The sequence below is a fragment of the Mustela nigripes genome, chromosome 3 (genome assembly GCF_022355385.1).
Source record: "Mustela nigripes isolate SB6536 chromosome 3, MUSNIG.SB6536, whole genome shotgun sequence".
Classification (NCBI taxonomy): Eukaryota; Metazoa; Chordata; class Mammalia; order Carnivora; family Mustelidae; genus Mustela; species Mustela nigripes.
The window spans coordinates 10,049,899-10,067,488 of NC_081559.1; the positions used below are offsets into that span (position 1 = coordinate 10,049,899).

The 17,590-nt window shown below is 39.3% G+C and overlaps 1 pseudogene; it reads left to right on the forward strand.

Annotated features, from left to right (window-relative positions):
- The window catches only part of LOC132014429 (large ribosomal subunit protein uL16-like), an 89,062-nt pseudogene extending 71,757 nt beyond the window's left edge, over positions 1 to 17,305 (forward strand).
- Positions 17,306 to 17,590: the final 285 nt, after the last annotated feature.

A 17,590-nucleotide genomic window follows, 5' to 3' on the forward strand; every position in this document is an offset into this window, starting at 1 on the left:
CTAGTGGTGGGTATTATGGAGGGCATGTTTTGCAAGAAGCACTGAGTGTGGTGCATAAACAAGAATGCTGGAACCCTGAAAGGAAATAAAATAAAATGGAAAAAAAAAAAAAAGTTGAGGAAGTATATTGCCTGGAAAAAATTTTAAAAAAAGAAAGAAGTTGGTTGGAAAAAAAAAAAAAAAAAGAGGAAAGAATGTTATCAGGCTGGACCCTAGAACAAAGCCATGCACTAGATTTAAGGTATTTTGATTTTGATCTATTTTGTTCTATTAGAAGAAACTGTAGCCCAAAATTTTAAAGAAAGAAAAACTTACATGTATACAAAAAATGAGATTGAATACAACTAAGGGATAGAATATGACTATAACAATGAAAATTTTAAAAGACTTTTAAAAAGGTATTGATAAGACATTATAAGAACATACTATGAGCAACTCTATGCCAACAAATTTGACAATCTGGAAGAAATGGATGCATTCCTAGAGACATATAAACTACCAAAACCGAACCAGGAAGAAATAGAAAACCTGAACAGACCCATAACCAGTAAGGAGATTGGAACAGTCATCAAAAATCTCCAAACAAACAAAAGCCCAGGGCCAGACAGCTTCCCAGGGGAATTCTACCAAACATTTAAAGAAGTTTCTCCTGAAACTGTTCCAAAAAATAGAAATGGAAGGAAAACTTCCAAATTCATTTTATGAGGCCAGCATCACCTTGATCCCAAAACCAGACAAGGATTCCATCAAAAAAGAGAATTACAGACCAATATCCTTGATGAACACAGATGTGAAAATTCTCACCAAAATACTAGCCAATAGGATCCAACAATATATTAAAAGGATTATTCACCATGACCAAGGGGGATTTATTCCTGGGCCATATGTTTGGTTCAACATCCGCAAATCAATCAATGTGATACAATACATTAATAAAAGAAAGAACAAGAACCATATGATACTCTCAATAGATGCTGAAAAAGCATTTGACAAAGTACAGCATCCCTTCCTGATCAAAACTCTTCAAAGTGTAGGGATAGAGGGCACATACCTCAATATTATCAAAGCCATCTATGAAAAACCAACCACAAATATCATTCTCAAGGGAGATAAACTGAAAGCTTTTCTGCTAAGGTCAGGAACATGGCAGGGATGTCCATTATCACCACTGCTATTCAACATAGTACTAGAAGTCCTAGCCTCAGCAGTCAGACAATGAAAAGAAATTAAAGGCATCCAAATTGGCAAAGAAGTCAAACTATCACTCTTTGCAGATGATATGATACTATATGTGGAAAACCCAAAAGACTCCACTCCAAAACTGTTAGAACTTGGACAGGAATTCAGTAAAGTGGCAGAATATAAAATCAATACACAGAAATCAGTTGCATTTCTTTACACCAATAAGAAGACAGAAGAAAGAGAAATTAAGGAGTCAATCTCATTTACAATTGCACACAAAACCATAAGATACCTAGGAATAAACCTAACCAAAGAGGCAAAGAATCTATACTCAGAAAACTATAAAGTACTCATGAAAGAAATTGAGGAAGACAAAAAGAAGTGGAAAAATGTTCCATGCTCCTGGATTGGAAGAACAAATATTGTGAAAATGTCTATGCTACCTAAAGCAATCTACACATTTAATGCAATCCCTATCAAAATCCCAACCTTTTTTTTTTTTTCCAAAGAAATGGAGCAAATAATCCTAAAATTTATATGGAACCAGAAAAGACTTCGGATAGCCAAAGGAATATTGAAAATGAAAGCCAAAGTTGGTGGCATCACAATTCCGGACTTCAAGCTCTATTACAAAGCTGTCACCATTAAGACAGTATGGTACTGGTGCAAAAATAGACACATAAGTCAATGGAACAGAATAGAGAGCCCAGAAATGGACCCTCAACTCTATAGTCAACTAATCTTCAACAAAGCAGGAAAAAATGTCCAATGGAAAAAAGACAGCCTCTTCAACAAATGGTGTTGGGAAAATTGGACACCACATGCAGAAAAATGAAATGGACAATTTCCTTATAGCATACATGAAAATAGACTCAAAATGGATGAAGGACCTCAACATGAGACAGGAATCCATCAAAATCCTTGAGGAGAACACAGGCAGAAACCTCTTCGACCTCAGATGCAGCAGCTTCTTCCTAGGAACATCACCAAAGGCAAGGAAAGCAAGGGCAAAAATGAACTATTGGGATTTCATCAAGATAAAAAGCTTTTGAACAGCAAAGGAAACACTTAACAAAACCAAAAGACAACTGACAAAATGGGAGAAGATATTTGCAAATGACATATCAGATAAAGGGCTAGTATCCAAAATCTATAAAGACCTTAATAAACTCAATATCCAAAGAAAAATAATCCAATCAAGAAATGGACAGAGGACATGAACAGACATTTCTGCAAAGAAGACATCCAGATGGCCAACAGACACATGAGAAAATGCTCCACATCACTCCACATCAGGGAAATACAAATCAAAACCATAAGGAGATACCACCTCACACCAGTCAGAATGGCTAAAATTAAAAAGTCAGGAAATGACAGATGCTGTTGATGGGAATGCAAGCTGGTGCAACCACTCTGGAAAACAGCATGGAGGTTCCTCAAAAAGTTGAAAGTAGAGCTACTCTATGACCCAGCAATTGCACTACTGGGTGTTTACCCTAAGGATAAAAACATAGTGATCTGTAGGGGCACGTGCACCTGAATGTTTATAGCAGCAATGTCCACAGTAGCCAAATTATGGAAAGAACCTAGATGTCCATCAACAGAGGAATGGATAAAGAATATTTGGGATATATATACACACACACACACACACACACACACACACATATATACACAAAATGGAATACTATGCAGCCATCAAAAGAAATGAAATCTTGCCATTTGCGATGACGTGGTTGGAACTAGAGGGTATTATGCTTAGCAAAATAAGTCAATTGGAGAAAGACAACTATCATATGATCTCCCTGATATGAGGAAGTGGAGATGCAACATGGGGGGGTTGGGGGATAGGAAAAGAATAAATAAAACAAGATGGGATCAGGAGGGAGACAAACCCTAAGAGACTCTTAATCTCACAAAACAATCTGAGGGTTGCTGGGGGGAGAGGGGTTGGGAAAGGGTGGTGGGGTTATGGACATTGGGGAGTGTATGTGCTATGGTGAGTGCTGTGAGGTGTATAAACCTGGCGATTCACAGACCTGTACCCCTGGGGCTAATAATACATTATATGTTTATAAAAATTTTTAAAAAATATTTTAAAAAGGTATTGATAACATAAAATAGTTAAAAAATGTTAAGAGACGCCAAAGCCTCTGTCTTTGGCTCGGGTTATGATCCCAGGGTCCTGGGATTGAGCCTTGTATCGGGCTCTCTGCTCAGCAGGGAGCTGTCTTCCTTTCCTCTCTCTCTGCCTGCCTCTCTGCCTAATTATGATCTCTGTCTGTCAAATAAATAAAAATAAAATCTTAAAAAATGTTAAAATAGGAAAGAGGAAATATTAAAAAATAGAACAGGAAAAAAATAAAATTAAAAAAATTTATCTTTGAAATACAGAAGGATCTTGGGAAAAATGCCATGAATTCTATGTGCTATATTCCTGTAGTTCTGAACTTTTGTAGTTCTCATTGATCAATGAACTTGGTCTTGGCTAGTTGTTTTTGTTGATTTTCTGAGGGAGGGGACTGTTGAATTGATTCTCTGTCTTTGTCCAAGATAAAATTGCACCACCTTTGCTAAGTACAGTTTAAGTAATCTCTTTGGTTTCACTCTTAGGAGGTTTTTCCTCAACGTTTTCTGTAGAGCTTTGGAGGAGAGGAGCAAAAGTGGTGGTCTCCCAATCTCTGGACCCATAGTAGTTGAGAGCTAGGGACCCCACTCCTCAGTGCACCCTCAGAGAAAAGCAGCCAATCCCTCCCATCTCCTGTGTCTCCAGCTGCACTCCATGCTTACCCGGCCTATGAGCAAATGTTTCTCTCTCTGGTTCTTGGCTCCATTTGGAGTCTCCAAACCCAGAAGATTCCTGCTACATGCTCCTGTGCAGCTTCTCCTGGAGGAAGAAGGAGAGGGTATCTCCATGTCTGTCACTTATGGGGTCTCTGCTTGAAGGGTGGTGGCCCAACTGTGCCTAGGATCATGGTTTAAGGTAATCCCAAGCTGAGAGCTCACTCCTTGGCTCTGGCTCTGTAGTTGGCTTCCCCGCTCTGATACCTGGCAGCTTTGCCACACTCAGACACCCTCAGTCTTTCTGTGACCCTGAGTTCTGAGACCACACTGTCCCTGCGAGTGCTCCACCCCTACTTAGCCTCTGGAGCAACATCTTTCAGTGGAGCAGACTTCTAAAAGTTCTGATTTTGTGCTCCACTGCTCTTCTACTTGCTGGGAGCTGGCCCCTCCCCTTGCGGTCTCTCTTCTCATCCTAACTTCCAGAAAGTGGTCGCTTTTCTGTTCTTAGAACTGCTGCTTTTCTTCTCTTGATTTCCTGTTGAGTTTTTAGATGTTCAGAATGGTTTGATAACTATCTAGCTGAACTCTTGGGACCTGATGATATTTAGGTCTCTTACTCCTCCACCATCTTCCATTTAGTAATTATTGATAGATATGTTTATTTCCATTTTGTTACTTGTTTTATGGTTGTTTTATAGTTTTTCTCTGATCTTTTTTTTTTTTTTCTTGCTCTCTGTCATGGTTTGGTGGCTTTCTTTAGTGATATATTCCTTTATCTTCATTCTTTGCATATCTATTACTGATTTTTGATTTGTGGTTACCATTTGATTTATAGACAACATCTTCTGCATATAGCAGTCAATATTGTTTACTCCTCTCCTCTCCCCATTTTGGGATATGGTATCATATATCACATTCTTTTATTTTGTGAATTCCTTGACTGATTTTTACAGATATACTACTTTTATTACTTCCAACTCCTTATACTCTTACTTACTGTCTTTCTCTTAAAAAGGGATTAAAAGAATCCCTTTTAATATTTCTTGTAGGGCTGGTTTAGTGGTCAATAAATCCTTCAGTTTTTGTCTGAGAAACTCCCTATCTCTCCTTCTATTCTGAATGATATCCTTATTGGATAGAACTTTATTGGCTGCAGATTTTTTCCATTTAGCACTTTGAATATTTTATGCCACTTTCTTTTGGCCACTAAAACTTCTGAAAAATCCACTGATAGACTTACAGGGTTTTTCTTGTATGCAACTGACTTCTGATTCTTTAAAACAAATTTGTTTTATAACTACTCTTTGCCATTTTGATTATTGTGTTTCTTGGCATGGTTCTCCTCGGGTTGATTTTGTTGGGGGAGTTTTTGTGCCTCCTGGATCTGGATTTATGTTTCGTTACCCAGATTAAGGAAGTTTTCAGGTATTATTTCTTCAAAAAAATTTTTGGTCCCCTTTTCTGGGTTCCCTATAATGCCAATGTTATTATGCTTGATGGAGTCTCTGAGTTCTGTAAGTCTATTCTCATTTGCTCAGCTTGACTGCTTTTCATTATTATGTCTTCCAGGTTGTTAATTCATCCCTCTGCTTCCTCTAGCATGCCATTTATTTTATCGAGTGTATTTTTAATTTCATAGTTTTGTTCTTCATCTCTGATTGGTTCTTTTTTGATCTCTTTGTAATGGTCTCACTGATGTCCTCCACTCTTTTCTCAATTCCAGTGAGTATCTTATGACGATTACTTTAAATTCTCTATTTAGCATGTTACTTATGCCTGTTTCACTTAGGTCTCTTGCTGTGTTTTCATTCTATTCTTTCATCTGGGATATATTCCACTGTCTTCATTTTGTTTATTTCTCTGTTTCTATGTGTTAGGAAAGTCAGCTATTTTGCCTGCCCTTGAAGGTAATGGCTTTGTGAAGAAGAGGTCCTATAGTGCCATGCAGTGCAGTGTCCCCTCTTCCCCAGGTCATGGTGCTTCAGGGTGTGTTTCCTATGTGTGTTGCCTCTGCCCTGCTATTGGATCCTTACCACTTTTTTCTTCAGTTCAGTTGTCTACAGTGGTTCTGTTTGCCTGTTGTAGGCAGTGTTTGGTCCCTAGCCAGGGCGAGTGCATTTTAACAAGGTGTGCACTGGTCTGCTCAGGAAATGATTGTTGTTGGCAGAGTGGAGGTCCCATAAAACACATAGGTCAGGAGATGAGGTATTGGTGGTGTTCTGGAGTAGGGGTCTTGTAGCACCAGAACTGAGGCAGGTGTGATTGGGGAGGGTGGATCTGCTGAAGTGATGATCCAGACCTTGGTGTGATCAAGCTAGGTAGTATATGCTGGTACTGCATTGGTTCATGCAGGTGGCAGGGAAGGAAAATGGCACCTGCCAACTCTTGTTCTTGGAGGGATCTCCCTGTGATCACTGCCTCTCTGGGCCATGCTCTTGGATGAATAACTAACCTTCCTGTCTGCCCTAGACATCTTTCAAACTGTTGCTTCCATGCTGTATCTCTGCTGGCTTTTGTCATGCTGTCTTTTTAAGAGTGAGGACTCCACTTCTTAATGCCATCTCTGTTCTCCCAGAGCAAAGCCCACAAATTTTTATTTCTATTCTTTAAGTCCCACTGGTTGTAAGAACTCCTGAGATTTAGCCCCTCTTGTTTTCAAAGCCAAATATTATGGGGATTCATCTTCCCCGTGCAGTCTTCCCCAGTGTGATAGTCTATTTTTTACCCTTGTCTGCACCATTGGCTCCCTCCCCACTCTGAATGGCCGTGGTCTTTTTGCTCCCAAACCTCATACTTACCCTTCTTACTTTCTTCAATGAGACCTCTTTTCTACCTTTAGCTGTAGAGTTTGTTCTTTCAGTCTGGGTTATTTATGCCGATGTGAGTGTTATCTAGTTCTACCGGTGGGATGAGGTGAGCTTAGGATCCTCCTCCTGCTTCCTCCATCCCATCTAGTGTATTTTTAATTTTAGTTATTGAGTTCTTCATTTCTGATTGGTTCTTTTATGTTTTTTGTCTCTTTGTTAAGGGTCTCACTGAAGTTCTCCACTCTCTTATCAAGTCCAGTGAGTATCTTTATGGCCTTTACTTTAAATTCTCTATCAGACATATTACTCCTCTCCATTTATTTAAAAATCTTGCTGTGATTTTCGTCCTTTTTGCTGTGATTGTTGTTTATTTGGGGCATTTTCTTCTGTCTCCTCATTATGCCTAACTCTCTGTCAATTTCTATATGACAGGAAGCTCAGCTATGTGTTCTGCCACATAGTGTCTGCTGTTCACTGGAATGTGGTGTTTCATGGGTGTCTCTGGTGGTGTTGCATGCACCCTACTCTTGTGGCTGAGCTTCTTTTGCCTTCAGTTCTGTTGTCTTCAGTGACTTTCTTTGTTGTGGGCAGAATTTGGTCCCTGTGTTTTCAGTGGACTAGTCTTGGGTTTGAGCTGAGGTAGCCTAGGTATTTGCTTGAGATGTAGTAGCACTAAACTAAAGGGTTATTTTCCTATGTTGTGCCCTGGAGAAATTTTGTTAGTGGATGCAGTCTGCAGTCAGACCAGATGTCTGCCCCCAGCCCTGGGTGGGGCCTTAGTCAGACTGGTGTGTGTAGGTGGTTATCTCTCCCTCTCCCCATGGGAGGAGTTACTTTGGAGTGGTGCTGGTCCCTTTCAGAGTTGCTTATACCCTGCCAGACTTACAACATCACTTTGGAACAACTCCAGCCAGTGGCCTATTGGAGGGACAGGTCTACAGGAGACATGGGGACAAAGGCATGCTAGACAGGACAGGGTGAATGGTGTTAACAAGTTAGGTGGGTGGTGTTGCTATTTGGCTGGTTCCCATAGTGTCTATGTGTCTGGGCTGATGGGGGTGTGGTGGGTGGAGAGAATTAACATCTACCAGTTCCTTTCTTCCTGGAGAAAGCTCCCAAACACCTTTGTCCCTCTAGCACATATTCTGAGATTAGTGAACAAATTTCCTTCCGGTATACCCCAGGCATTTTTCAAAGTGCTGTTCCTATGCTGTATCTCCATGGGGTAATTTGTTCTGCTGGTTCTTTAAAGGCAGACACTACATTTCCTCTCACTTTCTCTGCTGTCCCAGAGCTGAGCCTGCTGATTTTTAAAGTTCCAGGTAGTAAATTCCATGGATTATAAGAACTCGTGAAACTCACCTCCTCAGGTTTTCAAAGCCAAATGTTATTAGGATTTGTTTTCCTTCCTTCAGGCTCTCCATGGTTGAGATGCCTGCGTGTCTCTTTTCCCTCCTCATGCTCGTGGCATCCCTCCTTCCTACAGCTAGCCCCACAGGTCCCTTTGTCTCCCAAGTATATCTCTGCCCTTCCTGCCCTCTTCCACATGGCCCCTTTTCTACATTGAGCTGTTCTGCCAGTCTTTGGGTTATTTTCTGGGTTCTTTACACTGATGTGGGTGTTATCTAGTTATCTAGTTGTATCTGTGGCTCCCTGCTTGGTGGGTAGCCTGCTTCTCCCTCTCCCACTCCTCCTACTCTGCCATCTTCCCCAGAAGCCTTCTGTATTTATATTAAGAAGCACTTTCAGAAATAACTCCTGGTAGATCTGGGCCTGGTTCTCTCTGGATTGTGATCTTCAACCCTGACTGTAACCCTTATTGTAACAAGTACATAGAATGGTGGATGCTCTAGGTCTACATGAGACTCATTCACTCACAATTTCTAGGCATGAGGCCCTGGTGTTGGTAAGTGAAACCATACCATAATTGACTCTCTCCACTTGACTTATTTCACTCAGCATAAGTACTTTAAAGGAACCTTTGTACACCAGCATGTTTCTGTCACTTGTTTACTGCCAACCTTGTGACAACGCTGCAACTATACTCACAGATAAGGAAAATATTTGAACCATTACAACTGTGGCAGAATGAGACCTTCTTCCCTTTAACCACTTCTTTATTTCCAATCCTTACCCTGGGAGGAGATGGGAGCCTTGCTAAGAGTAAGAAGTCAGTTGTTAGTACGATAATATATTTATGTTTTATTATGAGAGACAGCTAATAATATGAAAATGACTTGTTTGTCCTTACAAATATTCCACTCTGGGGCAATCTGGGTGGCTCAGTCATTAAGCGTCTACCTTGGGCTCAGGTCATGATCCCAGGGTCATGATCCCAGGGTCCTGGGATCAAGCCCCACATCTGGCTCCCTGCTTGGTGGGTAGCCTGCTTCCCCCTCTCCCACTCCCCTGCTTATATTCCCTCTCTCATTGTCTCTCTCTCTCTCTCTCTCTTTGTCAAATACATAAATAAAATCTTAAAAAAGACCCAAATATTCCACTCTGAAGACTCTGAGTTTATTTCTTATGATGGGTTACATGTATATGCCCTCCAGACAACATGGGCATGAATAAAAATACTGAAGATTAATTAATATGGCATAATTATATAATTATATAAGATTAATAATGGCTAAATATTTGCAATAATTGCTTCCATTTTTAATACATAATTCTTAAAAATAACTTGTAATCTTTAAAAAATAACTTTAGTAATATATATTTATTGAAAGAAAATAAAAGAAATAGAAAAGAAATAAAACTATTATAATCAAGAAAAAGAATGACTAACATTCTTCCATGTAAATGGCCTTCTAGAAGCATCTTTGTAAAGGTCTATTTGTACACACATTTATTGACAGTTTCTCTGTACCGGGCCTTGACTATTTGCAATCAGATACATTCCTCCTTCTTTCTTTATAAAAGGGATGACCAGTGTGAACAGCGCTTCCTGTTTTCCTGTTACCACATCATCTGGCTTTCATTGAGGTTTAGCAAATGAGAAGCTTTCATGAGTTTGGAGGCAGGAAGAAGGGAGAAGGCAGGGGGTTGTATTCCCTTCTCTCTGCCTTTAGCAATAACTCTTCCAGTTTCTGTGTAGCAGGGCTGTTAATGTCCTAGTTTCTGTCAACTGACCTTGACCTTTGGGTTTCACTGTCACCACTTTCCCTTTGTCCTTCTAGCCTGGAGTCTGGGTAGTGGCTTTCTCCTCCTGTGAGTCTGTCATCTCATCTTCCTGTGATTTCTCAACTCTTTCATCTCCTGCATATCCAGTTCTCCAATTTAAGTCTCCCCCGTTTTATATGCTTGTGCACCTGGGTGGCTGCTGATGGATGCAGGTTGATAGCGATATAAATAGAAAATTTATACTCATCTAGGAGATATCAAAAATGAATTCTGATTTCATCACAACTGGTTGTGTTTGAAGTTGATCGAAGACTATGAATTTTGACCCTTACTGGAACTAACTGATGCCACTGATCAGTGAGCTGTGGCACTTGTTGCCAACTGTTTACAGACAGTGGAGTTGTTCCATCATATCTGAAGGATTAATTTTCTTTCTTTTTTTTTTTTTTTAAGATTTTATTTATTTATTTGACAGAGAGACAGACAGTGAGAACACAAGCAGATGAAGCAGGAGAGGGAAAAGCAGGCTTCCAGCCAAGCAGGGAGCCCGATGCTGGGCTCGATCCCAGGACCCCACTGGGATCCTGACCTGAACCAAAGGCAGAAGCTTAACAACTGAGCCATCAAGGCGCTCAATTTTCTTTCTTTTTTCTTTTTCTTTTCTTTTCTCTCTTTTTTTTAAGAGAACTAGTTTTCAATACTTAATTAGTTTTCTACTGTGAACACCATTTTTTTTTTTAACACTGAAAACACTTCACTTTCCCCCACTAGCACACTGTTCTGTTCAGTGATTTCTTTACTACCTTAGGATCCCTCACAAGGTAAGATTATGGACAAAACTTGGGCTTTTTTTGTTTTTGTTTTGTTTTGTTTTGTTTCCTTTTAAAGCTCTGGTAGTCTTTGTTTTATTGTTTGACACTAAAATATTATTTTTCAACATACTTTTTATTTTATTCTATATTTTATGACTTGTCAAATATATTTATGTTTCAATGCCATAATTTCTTCAACATTGTTAAACATTTAGTTTGTTTCAAATTTTTTGCTTGCTGTGATTAATTCCTTAACAGTTAAATATCTGGAAATATTTTCAATTATTCAAGTTGTAAATTTTTTGAGCAACTCTTCACTAAAGGTTTCAAATGACTTCTCAGTGATATGCAAGCTGCAAAGAAAATAAAACTGACAGAAAAACTAAGTGGAATATAAATGGTAGTGGTTATCTTCAGAAATGTTTTCATGATTCACCTCCTCCCTCCCCTCTTTATTCAGGTGTCCAGCCATGTCTGACTCAGTCCACATGTCTCAGGGGAAGCTGATCCCACCCATGCTCCAGGATGGAGCTGTGGTTAAGCCTACCTCTCTTCCCCAGGGATTGGTTGAGAAATTGTCATATGACTCAGTCTGTGCCAATAAGCATCAAGGAGAGGTTTGCTGCAGATTATGGGAAAAATGCATCTTCCATAATCTGGGACTTTTCTGTCTTCTTCTCATTTCATTTCCAGTCATTTCATATCCAGCATCAGTAGGAAGCCCATTCACCAGAGGGAGAACAACAGGGAGCCAAAGCCATAGAAAATGTCCACTCTAAAACCTCGTCTTCTAGACATCCAGTTATGCAAACCAAGAGACTTCCTACATTTGAAGATAGGTTGAATGAACTTTTCTGTTATTTTTTGCTCAAAGCATCTAATTTGCACAGTAAATTAGCAAAATAAGTACTAGAGGGAAGTGTTATGAGTTCTAATGTTTAAAAATAAGAAAGAAAAAAAAATGAAGAAAAAAATCTAAGTGATTAGATGTCAGCTAGTTTTAAACATTTTTATATCTGACAAAAAAACTAGAGACACATTGATTCAGAATAGATATATCTATTTTTAAGAAGTGTGGTTCTGGCATAAGTATCTGTTGATATTTTTATTTATGTTGACAAATAAGATGAAAGTGAAACAGCTTTGAGGTATATTAGAACTTCCTTGGTTCATCAAAGAGATGAGAGACTTTTTTGCTGACTTGGGTGATAGGTTGTAGAATACTGGAATAATATTTCCTCAGTGTGTGTTTGTGTGTGTGTGTGTTCACTTTATGGTGTAATGGTTACATTTTGTTATGATATGCCTTTTAGTTTGATGTAAACATTTTATCTATCCTATTGTTAAGTTTAGACCTCAGGTTAACAAACTACAGCCTTAGGGCTCAATTTCACTGCTCCTGTTTTTGCAAATAGTTTTATTGAAACATAGCTGTGTCATTTATTTACTATTGTCTGTGGCTGCTTTCTCACTACCATAGTAGTGTTGAATAGCTGTGACAGAGATCGTGCCTGCAAAACCTAAAATACTTATCATCTGACCTTTTATAGAAAATGTCTACCGAATCCTGGTATCAATGATCAACAAAAGAATAAATCAAACCCTGATTTACCTAGTAGGTCAGCTGAAGTCAATAGCTACATCTCCTGACCTCCTGGGGGTGTCCTTCCATTGTCCCACACCAGTAGCTTCTCCCTGACATGTTGTCCCTTCCTATGCTGATCAGCTGACACTGGTTAAATCTGGGACTTTAGAGGAAGAAGGGGAAACATTTTTGAACTCCAATTTCGTCTGTTTAAAAATGCATTTGCTTTAATGTAGTTAGTCCAGTGTTCCAAGTGCTACCTATTTTGCTATTTTATCTCTATGGTTTCTTACTTTTATAAATAAAATATTTATTGTTAATATCTCTTTACTGCTTTCTGAATAAATAATTACAAACTTTTTAGTTGTGAGCCATGCTATAACAGATATGGTTCAACATAAGTTCCAAAGATTTATGATTTAAATAAGAAAGTTATCATGAAACTATATGGAACAAGAGATCTTTGGGCTATTGAAGCCATAGGTAGCTTGATGCCATGGGAGAGACCATTCAAGACTGAATGATCAAGAGATAATTCAAGACTGAAACTTGGCTTTTATTATCCCAGTATGTCTCACCTGTGCAGAATTACCAGGGGAGCTTGTTAAAATGTAGGTTTTACAGATAAAATGTATATTTACACAGGCTCACTGAATGAAAGCATGTGGGACATTGGGTCTGTAAACTTCTAGCAGGTATGTTTGATCAAATACTAAGAAATAATCGTGAGCTTCCATGAGACATTGAACAGTTTGGGGGCCTCATTTGTAAAATGAAGGACTTGGCTTCTATGATTGTATGTTATATCTTAAGATTGGTTGTTTTCTCATGGTGCAGGAGACTCTAATGTGAAGGAGACGAGAGCAATAATTATGCCTTTATCTCTGTTACTTGCTTAAAAATACATGCACACAGGGAACCTGAGTGGCACAGTCAGTTAAAAGGTTAACTCTTGATTTCAGCTCTGGTCATGATCTCAGGGTCCTGGGATCAAGCTCTGGGTTGGGCTCCATGTTTAGAATGGAGTCTGCTCCAGGATTCTCTCTGCTTCTGTCCCTCCCCCTGTTTGTGCTCTCTTTCTCTCTCTCTTTCTTATAAATAAATAAATCTTTTTAAAAAATGCATGTACCCCTTTGTGCTGTAAGCATTCAAACACATGCACTTCTCTTGCCATGTATTTTTGGCAATGGTAGACATTTGTGGCAGGACTACTATTTATACACAGCCTCTTGGGCATCAAATGGGCATCCAGACATGTTCTGAATTAGAGCATTTACCCTGCATCTGGTGCATTAGCTGGTGGAACAGTGGGAACGCCTCATGGGACACCATAAAGATGGAGTGTACTATCTGATGGATGCTGCAGATGTTGTCCTTAAGGTTGTTACATTGAACCATGCAGGTGGGCTGCTTCAACTGAGTGCACCAGGTGCAGATCCTTACAAAAGATTTCTGCTACCAATGATGAGTCAGATTGGTGACATGGGAAATAAACAACACCAAAACTCTCATTCAACTTGAGTTTACTGGCCAGTTTCCACTTTTATTTTTTGTACATGAAATCCACAAGATGCTTGGTGGCCAAAAGCTTGGTAGTTTCTATAAGTACTTCAAGATCAGAGAGAGTAGAAAGTTACTACAAATTAATGTCATGGTAGCTAAGAAGCAGAAGTTTAACTACACAGTGACACAACATTATGTTCCCATTGTAATATTTCCAAATAGACAAAATTGCCTCTTTAATATCTTGTAGTCTAATGTGGGTCATCTTGTCAAGCCATCTTTTATAGAACATTTAATTTACCTGTTTTGCTTTTTTTTGCTGCTTAGGCCTGTACAACCTCCTCTTCTGCTATTTTCCTGGATGTTTTAGCATGAACACCTTAACTCAAATATGACAAAACCTTTGTCTGCCTGCCAATGGAAAATCAGTTGCCACAAGGAAGACATGTGGTAGAGGAAGGCAGAAAAGAACTTGGATTCCAAGGTTGTTCTTAAATTACTGCCAGTTTGCACTCAAACTTTTCCAAGACACAGACTGTGGAAAAGACTTGGTGTGTGTTCTTGCTGATGAGCATTTCACAAAATGGGCTCCATGTACCAAGCCTGCATCCATGTGTATTGAAACAAAGTCTGGTGGCCCCTGGGGAATGGGTCCCCTCCTACCTCTCCTCCGCTCACATGAATCCTTCTCAGTGCCCTCTTCATTAAGATTCAGAGAATCCAAGATAAATGAAGATAGAATGAATCTTGAGATCATAAAAAAAGAACTTTCCAGAAAGAAAGCACTTTCTAAAGTAGTGTTAAAATTTGGAACACTTTCTAAATCATAATCTCTAAAACAAACTAGGTACCTTGGTTTGCTGGAGTGGCCATAACAAAATACCACAGACAAATGGCTTAGCAACAAGAATTTTCTCACAGTTGTGGAACCTGTGTGTGTAGTCCATGATTGATGTTTCATGTTCGGTTTCCTGAGGCCTCTGTCCTCAACTTGTAGATGGATGCTTGCCTACGCTCTTTGTCCTCACATGGTCTTTTCTCTGTGTTAGTGCATCCTTGGTCTTTCTCTTTTTGGGTGTCCAAATTCCTTCTCTTATGAGGACAAGAGTTAGATAGAATTAGAGCCCAGTCTATCTGCCTTGCTTTATTACCTCTTTAAAGGTCCAGTCTCCAAATATAGTCCCATTTAGAACTAGTACAGCTTTAAAACATAAATTTTGGGGGACACAATTTAGCTCATTACACTAACCCAGATTTAAAGAAGTCCATGAAAAGCTTTAGTATAGAGTGATTTTAATTTTCTAATAATACCCATTTTGCTATTGGCTCTGTTAATGAGCCAAATCTACAGGATCAGAAAAGTAAAAAAAAAAAAAAAAAATTCACTCTGGTGCCATGGTCTGTATTTGTTGACAGATATCACCTTCACCTACTTGATTCTATGAGTTCCCTTTTTACAGCTTTCCTAAAATAAGTGGAAGTGATGCCCTTGCATCCAGTAAATGTTCTTTTTTTCCCAATTTAGCTGTCCTTTCCTGTGGGCACCCTTTCACACCACATTCATGACGTGACTTCATCCATATCATGAATGAACACTGCTGAAATCTTGACTCCTCGCCTCTACTAGCCTGTTGTAGCCATCCCATTCAGCAATTCTTTGACCCTATGAGATCTTTAGCCCATTAGCTTTATCTCAATAAAAGCCCTCCCTTCTACCTCCACCTGCTCTTCTCTTTCTTTCCTGTACAACTTAAGATTCTAAGATCCATCACTAGAATTGCCTTCTTTCCCTTTCTCCCTCCAGGGTTGGCAGAATTATAGTCCTGGTAAAGCCAAGTCCTCTGCTTCCTTCTTCCTCGGCCCCCCAGCAGCTATAGAAAAGTAGAACTTTTTTTTTTTTTCTTACTATTCTCATTTCAGAGTCATAGCATGTGATAGAAAGAATAATCCTCCCCAACAAAGATGCCCATGTCTCAAACCAGATTCACAGAAGGTGATGTAATAACCAAGGTAGAGGCAGAGTAAGAAGTGTGGCGATGGAAGCAGAGGTCAGAGAGAAAAGGACAGATTTGATGCTATACTGCTGGTTTTGAAGGGGAGAGGGTATGGGTCATGATCAAAAAATTCAGGCAGCCTCTAGAAGCTGGAAAATGTGAGGAAAAAGATTTTCTCCTAAAGCCTCCAGAAGGAATATGGCCTTGCTAACTCTTTGATTTTAGCCCAGTGAGATTCATTTCAGAGTTCTGACTTCTGGCATTGAAGACAATACATTTGTGTTGTCTTAAGCCACCAAGTGGTTGGTAATTTGTTACAGCAGTAATAAGAAACCAATACAAAGCTCAACTGGCCACTGAACTCTGTGTGATATTTGTACCTTTCAACATGCTTGCTTTCCTGTTCTCCAAAATAGCTCTTCCCTATCTTGGCAGCTAATATAGCCTTGTATTTCATTGAGAACTGACTCCTATTATGATAAACATATGTATTTATGTGCTCAACTATTTATATGTAACAATATACCAACCACATTGCTACTTCCTTGATCCCATCACATGTTTGGCCCCTGGCCATGCCACTATCTTCAAGGAAAAGGGATGGAAGAGGAAGAGAAAAATCAACATCATACTTTTCAATGTTAGCTGAGAATCTGCTTGGGCTATAACATATCTGTAGTATCTAACCTGAAGCTTCTTCATATTTATACCCAAGGAACAATGCCTGACTTAATATTTAAAACTTGGGTTTTTAAAAAAAAAATAAAATTGTAGCCCGAATAACTGGTGGTTCTGCATAAAAGAATTCCTTCCCAAACAAAGACATTACCAAAAAAAATGTGGATACAACCTCTTCTCTCCCTTTGGGACCCCATAGAATGTTATAGTGTTGCTATGGGTCACCGCCTTACTGGTGTTACCAATATTGTAAGAAAAAGCCATATCCAAAGTCTCCTGTCTGCAGAGATGTCCCTGACGCCCAGATCCACATCTTTGTCCCAGGGTGGAAGAAGGCAAAAGCAGATGAGTTCCTACACCTTGGCCATATAGTGTTAGATGAATATGAACAACTCTCTTTTGAAGCCATGGAGACTTCCTTTAATGGTTCCCAAAAGTACACGGTGAAAGGCTGTGGCAAATATTGCTTTCACATCCAAGTATGGTTCACCCCTTTCATGTCATCCATATCAACAAGATTTTGTCCTGTGCTGGAACCAAGGGGCTACAGACAGGTATGTGGGGTGCCTTCAGAAAGCCCTAGAATACAGTGGCTAGGGTCCATATTGATCAAGCTGCAGAACAGAAACATGTGGTTGAAGCTTTGTATAGGGCCAAGTTCAAGCTTTCTGGCCTCCAGAAAACCACATCATTGAGAAGTGGGGCTTTAGTAAGTTTAATGTAGATTAATTTGAAAACATGATGGTTGAAAAGTAGCTCATCCCAGATGACGGGGGTATCAAATACATCCTTAGTCATGGCCTCCTGGACAAATTGCTGGCATTGCACTCATGAAAACCTCGGCACTGCCCCTTCCTTATTCATGCTCACTGATAAATCCTATTTCCTATAAAAAATATGGATATAACCAAACACCATCAGTGACTTGAACTCTTTACCATCATGGCAGGCATAAGCCACATTATACCTATCCCTGTTACCTTAATTTTGGGTTTTGTGATTGCTTTTAAACCTAACCTAAAAAATTTATTATGAATTTTTTTTGTGAGTATATAAATGCATATTTGTGGTTTAAAAAGCAGATGGACACACACACACACACATATGAGATGTTAATTG